The sequence below is a fragment of the Cylas formicarius genome, unplaced genomic scaffold (assembly GCF_029955315.1).
Source record: "Cylas formicarius isolate icCylForm1 unplaced genomic scaffold, icCylForm1.1 PGA_scaffold_10__41_contigs__length_53128322, whole genome shotgun sequence".
NCBI lineage: Eukaryota > Metazoa > Arthropoda > Insecta > Coleoptera > Brentidae > Cylas > Cylas formicarius.
In genome coordinates this window covers 7674854-7683976 of record NW_026844214.1, presented here as the reverse complement: position 1 = coordinate 7683976, position 9123 = coordinate 7674854, and the positions used below count along the sequence as shown (strand labels likewise).

Sequence of the window (9123 nt, the reverse complement as noted above, 5' to 3'; positions counted from 1 at the left end):
CAATAGGGTTGCCAATTGAAACCGCTAAAATAGAAAAGAGAAAAGAATTTTGTGAAACTTGAAACGCTTAAAGTAAAGCACAAGGTCAGTGCTTTGTGAAACTGATACATTTTAAATCAGGATTAAGTAACCGCAGATTTAATAGCTGTGTATACTGCGGTCTCATTTTATACTCGACTATAAATCACAAATCTTCCAAACACGGATATTTTTTTTCTTTCTATTGTATGAAATTATCTTAACACCTGATATCGATTTGCAGCATACGATTCGTTTAAACCGCAGAGTGCGGCTCTGGATCTCGGGGTTCCCTAATCGGCCAGGGTAGAGAGGCCCAACCATAACCGCTGCTTTGCCAGATTGCTCAAAAATGTCGGCTATTTTAAAGAACTATATCGCCAGGACACAAGTGGTGCCAGTAAATGTAAATTATTAAACCTGTTGCTGATGTGGTTTGTTGAGAATTAATTTTGTATTTTTCTTGAATTTATCGGTTACCGTGAAAGAAAGTATTTACAGAGCAAGTGGCCACATATTTTAGGCAAAGCAAGTTTTTTTTTATCTGCTTTGGGTTTATAAATAAATAATAATCTACTATATAATTATCGTTACTGCATAAATAAAATATATAAATATAATTATATAAATAAAATCTTTCTATGTAATCTTGAAAACTGTTAATTTGATTTTATCATCTGAGTGTATTATATATAAATAAAAAATAAATTCATTATTTTGCTATTCTTCACCTATTAATTTATTTGTGACAAAAATTTTAAAATATTGGTTAAATGTACAGGGTGGGCCAAACTGAGACGAGAAAGTTCCCTTTCTAATGAAGATAGATAACAAATGATGCCGGTGTCTGATGCTTAATTTTCATAAAAAATGGGGTGTTTTTCCAAAATGTGCATGTTTAAAAAATCGCTGCAACTTTTTGCTGTGGAATACTTTGTTTCTTTAAAAGCATTTCTGAAATATAATAGAAAAAATAAAAATGTCTGGTGGGTAAAGTATTAATTAAAATAAAACTAATATTTACAATTAAAGGTATTTATAGAATTTATATAATTTCAACAAATAAAACCATGCATTTAGGACAAAGTTAACTAACATAATATAACGAAATATTACGCCATTACCACAGCTTATGCTACAGGATGTATTCAAAATGTAGGGAGAGAGATGTCAATCCTCTTATAACTTCGATTCCTTATTCGCGTCTACAATGTATGGGCAATTTAAAAATAAGACCCTTCAGTGTTTCCCAAAGGTAAAAATCCATGGGCGTTAAGTCCGGTGACTTCGCCGGCCAATGGCCAATTTCGCCAGATCAACAGGCAGGGTTTCTATCTGTTTATGGAGGCCATCATAGAATAGAATAGAATTTATGGACCACGTTTTGTTGTTACAATTATGGCAAGTCATAAATACAATATGTAGAAAAATATGTATATAAAAAACAAGACAATGAATAAATTATATAAAGAGTGTATAAATTATATAAAACAGTGTATAATACATATATACAGGACAGTGAATATAACAAAGGACAAGACATTTATAAAAATAAATAAAAGGAAGGAACATCAACAAAATTATAGAAAGTCATTATATAGTCACGCCGTTCACAGACGCTTCTTTGACTTCAATCACAGCGCGAGTACCCACGTATTCCCCGACCGAGTAAAAGCTCTGCCTTTTTAGAAAGATTAAGATTTTTTTTTTTTATTTTCTATTACTTAGAACTTTCACATTAGCTGGTAGTTTATTGTACAAGTTTAAGTTTAGTGTTTTTTTTTTTCACTTATGGTATATTTGAATCTTGAAGAACGAATTAGCTTGTTATTTCTAATTAAATGGTCATGGTACGAGGAGTTCTGACTGAAGCTGTCTATGTTTTTGTGTATTTTTAATAATTGATACTAAATATACAGACAAGGAAGTGGCATAATTTCCAACTTCTTAAAAATTGCTTGACAGTGCTCCAGATAACTTACACCGACAATCAAACGAACAACTTTCTTTTGGAGTTTAAATGCCTAGTGGCAAAATTAACCCAGAGAACTATACCGTAAGTTAGATGAGAATGAAAAAGAAAAACAGGTAACCCGCAATGTGCCCACAGTAACCAGTCCTTTCAGTTTACGGATTATACAAATATTAGAGACACCTTTTTTATACAAGGTGTTGATATGATGGGCTCAATTTAAACTATCGTCCAGCGTTACTCCCAAGAGCCTTACATTCTTGCCCTCCATTAAATTAACAAGACGTTGTGTCTTATCTGTATTTAGTTTAAGGTTATTGTTGGTGAACCAAAGTTCCGCCATCCGCTCAACATTATCAACATTGTGCATAAGTTCATTGGAGTGTTTGCCATAAGTTACAAACATGGCAGATAATCATAAAATCGGAACTGGTAATTTTCAGTTGCTCCAATATTTGGCAAAAATCTACACATGGTTGAAAGTCTAAGCGCACTTTTCCCGTCTTGTATGGTTTGTATTTGTGTCTAACTTAGTCGTTGCCTGTCAGTGTCTGTAATTTTCGTCATAGGATATTTTAAACTTCTCCTAAAACAAATATTCCTTTTAATTCCCTATGTATCCTCATGTATACTGTTTTAACCTTTTCTTTTGAAACTGATCACTGCAATCATCCGAATTTCCGATATTATTAGAAGTTTGTCGTCATTCTGGATATTTTCCGTGGTAGAAATTGCTTATTCCAACTGCATTCTCCGCGGCTCGTATAAAACAATTGTTTCCCATTTTTCATAATTTTCAAATTTCAGTTTCCCACTTTCTTAATAGATAAATCATGTAGCTGTTAAATAATATACTGGATGTTTTCGTAGAGGAGGGAATGATTTTCCGTGCTTGCTTCTAGGTTTCAGTCTCCAGCTTCGCTCCATTTTCTTTCTAAACAGCGACTATCTGTTAGTGGCCATGTTGGTTGTTGAATGTCGCAAGGTCATTGGTTAGAAACAAGATTTTAAATCTCCTGCATGGCCATGTTAAACGAAATATTTTTTAGTTAGAATAATAAAAATAATAATAATAATAATTTTTATTGTAGAATACATTAACATCCATTTAGAAGACAATTTCATCTTAAGATCTATAAACTATAACTATAATAAGTATTCAACTATATTCACTCCACCAATGTAATAGTGAACATACAATCCATTATAGTATTTCAAATTTATGTTTGATTAGTGTGGTAAACTGTGACCGACTAAGACAAAATTGCCAATATCTATATAGAAGTAATTCAATAATTTCATCAGCTGATAGAGAAGACCTTTGATCACAGAATTCTTTCTTGGAGTTACTAGGTGAAATACAGGTGATGTCCTTACATTTCTTAAAGGAGCATGAAAGTTCAGCTGGCTCAGCAACTCAGGGCAAGCGACTAATGAATTGCAAAGTTTATATAAAAACTGAAATGAAAGGTACCTCCTACTATTCAACAGGGAGGGAACCTTAAACATTAGTAATAAATCACTCTGTGGCAGTCCGCTATACCGGTAGAAAAGTGAAGAAATTTCAAAAACTTTCTCTGTACGTTTTCAATTTGATTGATGTACCTGCCAAATATTGGTTGCCGCAACCTACTCTAGTTTCGAGCCCACATAACTATAATATAACAGTTTTTCTTACTATGAATTCCATTTTGAGTACGCCTCCACAGTGATTTCTGAAGGAGAGTTTTGAGTCAAACGTTACATCCAGGTCTTGTCACATTTTCTTAATAATACGTTCTGCAGCTGGTAATTAAATTAAAGTTTTCTGTATTACCGGCATTAATAAGTGCCCTTATATATCCAGTAGCTATATGAGCCAAATTCACTACCCAATGTGCATTTGCAAAGCATGCTTGTTCAAAGTAGGCAAACTTTTAGAAGTGTGCTATGTTTTTGGAATTGTAATTTTCAGTTCTATTCAACGCTTTAAAAATGTACAGGCTGTACCATATAAAAAACAAATTTTCTGTTTATACTATTAGTTTAAGATAAATACTGAAACCAACCATTAAATTCTACTTAAAAAACGTTTAACTGTAAAACCATAACAGTTATCCGTGGGTGTTTTTTTTTCCTTTAGAATAGGAAGTTACCCTTTAAAAGTGCAAAGTACTTACACACCCTAGTTTAGCAAAGAGTAGAATGATGTCATAGCTTCCTGGGCTAAAATTATTTGGTTTTCTCAAACTGAGGAAAATATAGCTGGGGAGAACATTGCTCCATTACATTGAATTGATGGGGTCTAAGAGAAATATTTTTGTACTTTAGTTTTTTTCTGATATTTCGAACTCTATGTGACAATGTGCCCAATATACTATTTACATATACAGTGATCTGCTAAAATATGGAACAACCATTTTTAAGCGTCCGGTATAGCAAATAAATAATTGGTAAAATGTCCAACAGAAAATGTAGTTGTAAAGCTGTACAATTTAATTTAATTCAATGGGTGTTGTGGAATACGATTGCAGCTCTCGCTTCGTCGTATATCAACTTTTTGCGTTGTTTTGTATTATTGTTTTTAATGCAGACAACTATTAATAAACATAACATTCTTTTGAAAACGTTTACTTTTGTGTGAATAAATACAAAAATTCCAAGCAGAATACCACGTTAAAGGTTATTTGTCGACACTTGGTGGAGGCTATGCTTATCATTAGAAACAACACTGGCCCTATATTCGACTTGCAAAGCTTAAGTTTCGCAACTAGCCACTAGACAAAAAATTGAAGAAATGATTTGGTTTTCAACCCACAATTTCTCGGAGCAATATGCAGGGTGTCTCAAAAAAAAATGCGAAAAACTAAAGGGTGATTCCTTGAAAAAAAAAAAAGAAAAGTTTGTTATGTAAACGTTAAGTCAATAGCCAACTATTTGGAGATCGCGCTATAAGTATTGCGCCAAATTAACTTTATTTTTATCTAAAAAACTAAAATAATGATTTGGTATATTTCATATATTTGAAGTTGTAGGGACCATGCTAATTGAAAAACAATGTGTTTTTGTTTCTATGACGTAACATTTTTGAATTATTTTTGAAATGTCATATTGTGAGACAGGGTAAACACGACAATTATATTTTAATTTTCACGTATTCATTCACGGATGGAAAAATGTGATGACACTATATTCCGGGATGTCATCCGTTCGCTTGTTGAACTCCGACTGGAATCCTGCAGATGTTTCGCCAAAATCTCACTTGGCATCTTCAATGCTCGCGCTCCGAGTGTTGTTTTCCATGTCATTGCGTTTTAATTTAGTTAAGAAGAATAATAGGGGTAGCGCAATTCAATTCCCTCCATTCATCTTAAAGAAATAAAAAAATATATTCATATATCCATTTTCGTTTTTTTTTCGGCATATGTGTAACTAACCATTTTATTGTAAAACAAATTCTATAGCACAATTCTTCAGGAGCCTCCAAGGAGCCTAGTCTTGCGCGGGATCTTTGGTGATGGCGGAGTAGAACCCCAAATAGCACACAATATCCCCCGTATATCCGGTCATTGTCCCATTTAAGTCGCATGTCTCGGGACATGGGATATACGTTAGCATATATACTAAGGATATACTGTGTGTTACATCCCAGGGTTATTCTATGAATGGATAGCTTGCGGATTTACTGTACCCGACATACCAAAGATATGCGCTATATAGATGACTTGAGGATATCCCTTCGCGCCATATGTACCTATGCACCTATATTTACTTTTTAGATTGCAAATCTTTTTTGATTATAGACTTCTTTTCTTATTTTATTGCTTAATTTTGGTTAGTTTTGGTTTTAGTTAGGAATGCAAAACTAAATTAATTTTTATTTAAGTAAGCAATTTTAGAAAAAAATCCCCTGAACAAAATTATATTTTTAGCAACATATTTGCATAATTTAAATAAAAATTATAAATTATTTTATTTTCGGAAAAGTATTTTTTTCTTAATATGGGTCCAAAAATCACGTCCCAAAAAGTATTTATTTTAGGAATCAACCTGCATAAAGTAAAATTTTCACATTAAAATGTTTGTTGAGTTAATTCATGAAACCGTTTTCCCTATTTTTTAAGGCTTGTAGGTAGCATGAATAGCAAAAAAAACTAGGAAAATTTTAAGGTTGGCAAAATATATTGCATGAAAATAGGCCTTTACTGTCAAATTGAAAAGTCAAATTTGCCCTTGTTTTTTTGCGCGCGATAGTAACTACTCTCATAAAAAGACCTTACTTATTTAAGTATACCTACATCAATGTTTTTTCGTATTATGAAAATCTTCCATCGTGGAGATTAGCATCTAAGATCACTTTCATAAGAGCATTATCAGCGTCAAATCAAGCCTTTACTTAAAAGGCGGATGTAGAGATTTTTGAAATCTGTTTTTTAAAAATATAAGATGCTAGCCTGTTATTTTTAATTTTTTTAAGTACAGATTTATAAGACCTGTCTTTTTCAAAATTAAAATATTTTCAGATGCGGATAACAAGGCAAACACATCACAAATATCAAGAGAATGTGATAATTCAATTGCTGCTTGGCTGAAAAGAGCCAAGGAGAGTGAGCAACGAATCCAAAAAATGTTTTAAATTTCCTGTTTTTACCAAAGAATGACAGAAAACCTGTCAAATATTTGTTATTCTTTTAGAGTTTAGTTCAAGATATAGTATCTTACTCTATATTTAAGATACTTTAGATTAGGTTGTTCTGTATTTTTGATATATTATATACCTACAATTTTTTTATATCTACCATAGAAAAAAATCAGATGTGTGTAAAATGTGTTTTTGTACTCCCGTCTGTAAAATACCTAGTTACCCACCGATCTAGAGTGCGGGAAGCGTCACTTTACCACGTCAGTTTCGTTTCCCACGAATCCGAGCCATTTCGGACATTTCCGGAATTTTACCGCACGGATTTGGGAGAGCTCTGTTTCTATTTCTCTATTTCCCACGCTTTGAATTTTGACGTTTGTCCAATCTGGCGGTCATGTCAGTGAATATATTTGTGTTGTTTTGCGAAAATGTACTCAAAAACTAACGGTCGTAGGAAAAGTATAGTATGCAACACGTTCGGTAAACTTTTTAACTCACTCGTTTATTAAAAACTTGCTCCTCTAGTGTCAAATAAACTCGTGGGTCAAATACCGTTTACCGCACTTGTTGCATAATAAACTATTTATTAATGGTTTCAATCGGCAGTCCTTCACATTTACTATCAAAAGCAAAATTCCAGTGATGACTAGCATCTCCTAAGAAACATCCTACGTAAGTATGTATCGGATATACTGTGGACTTTGGATGGATGTCTCTTAACTGAAACAGTATATCCTTAGAATATACGCCATGCCCGTCAGATATCCCAAGGACATTTTACATCGAACAGAAGTGAACCTAGCAGTTGCGAATATCTTACGTTCACATGCTGGCGTTTTGTAAATTTTACATTAATAACAATTACAATTATTTACATACCTAACTATTACAATTACAATTATATTTATTATCATTTTTTGAGGAAAATATTCTGATTATAAATTTAGGAATTTTCATCAATTTCTTTCGCCTACATATTTTCTTGTCCACTTGACTTGCCGCGTGGGCAAATTTGTTCGCCAATAATTACGAGCCTTGAAAACAACATTTCCGTTTCGATTTCTTCCGATGACCAAAATTATAACAGCGTTCGCAAATCGAAATTGCGAAACGAGTGGCCGCTAATCTGTTAGAAACACTGTTTTACACGATATTAATCCACATGGCGATGTTGTCGATTTTACCGGTGTTTAACAGTTTAACGCGCACTACATTTACTTTTATATTGCTCTCACCAAGCTGTCTGAACTTAATGGTATGTGAAATCGATGGATTTATGCCCATATACCAAAAACATTACAAGCCCGTGTATATAGACGACGGAATGAATCCTGTATTTCTGCATTAGCGCCATTTTGCACGCTCCACTACTTATCTGGATAATTTATGGTGGAAAAACGTTTCGACAGTTGAAAATATATTGCCTGTCCCCCATTCACGTTGGGAATTGTTATGGCAATGCGTTGGATTTATTGGCAATTGGAGAACTCCGATTTTAATTTGGATTAAAAGTTTGTATTCGAAGGGGGATTCGACATATAGACGTGTTAAAGTTTCGCTCCATGTTTATTAGTCTAGAATTAATTGCTTCAACTAGCCCAGTCTGTGTTTAACAACGGTTTATCGATGTTCTAGGTTTAATAGTCTAATAACTAGAGTTCGGATTTTTATGCACAGAAACTGCTTAAAATATGTGCATAAATATGGTTTTTCCAAAAATTATATCAAATATATGCTTTTTTCTACCTCTTTATTTTTTACATATATTGTTTACTGAAAATCAAGGAAAGAATAGTCAAACAACGAAAAAATTACAACGTTATATTCAAGGAACTCAATGATAGTTCACTCTCGGATGCTCGGACAGCAAATAAAATGTTTAAAATGCTTGGAAAAATTCAAAAGTACATATAAAGAGGCTGGGATGTATTTCATTCAATCGCAAGCACCATCAGTGATAATTTTCAGAAGAGATTGTTAAAATCACATTAAATAAACGGGTCAAACGAGAAAAGGGACGAGGGTTAACGGGATTTGAAGGCTATAAATAAGCTAATGAAAAAATACATACAAAAAATCTTTATGTACAACAACTAAAAACTAAAGCTTCATTTTATTGGGTTGATATTCCTAATAATAAAAAATATGGTTTTACATAAAATCTTAACTCTACTAATAACTATTAATTTTTCTGATAATTTTATAAATTACATTGAACACGTTCCTTAAAATAACCTATATAGTTAAATATTTTTCAATCAATATTTTAATTTAAACAAATGTTCTAATTTTTAAGTATCTCTTTGTTTTCTGTTAACATACTAAAATATATACATAGCAACCCGCCTCTAATTTAGATTAGTTGAAATTAAACTGTGTAATCTGGATTTCCTCTTTGCAAAATAATTGATATCTTTTTGAATTTTACACAATACACTCATAATATACAATTGAGGAGCGTTTATTCAAATCCAGAGATTTCAACTCTTTACATAAAATGTGAATCGAACAA

General features: G+C 32.5%; 1 protein-coding gene across 2 annotated transcripts in view; it reads left to right on the top strand.

Annotated features, from left to right (window-relative positions):
* LOC132699489 (limbic system-associated membrane protein-like) overlaps positions 1-9123 on the top strand; it is a 410528-nt gene that overhangs the window by 33318 nt on the left and 368087 nt on the right. The gene's annotated exons all lie outside the window — the stretch shown is intronic.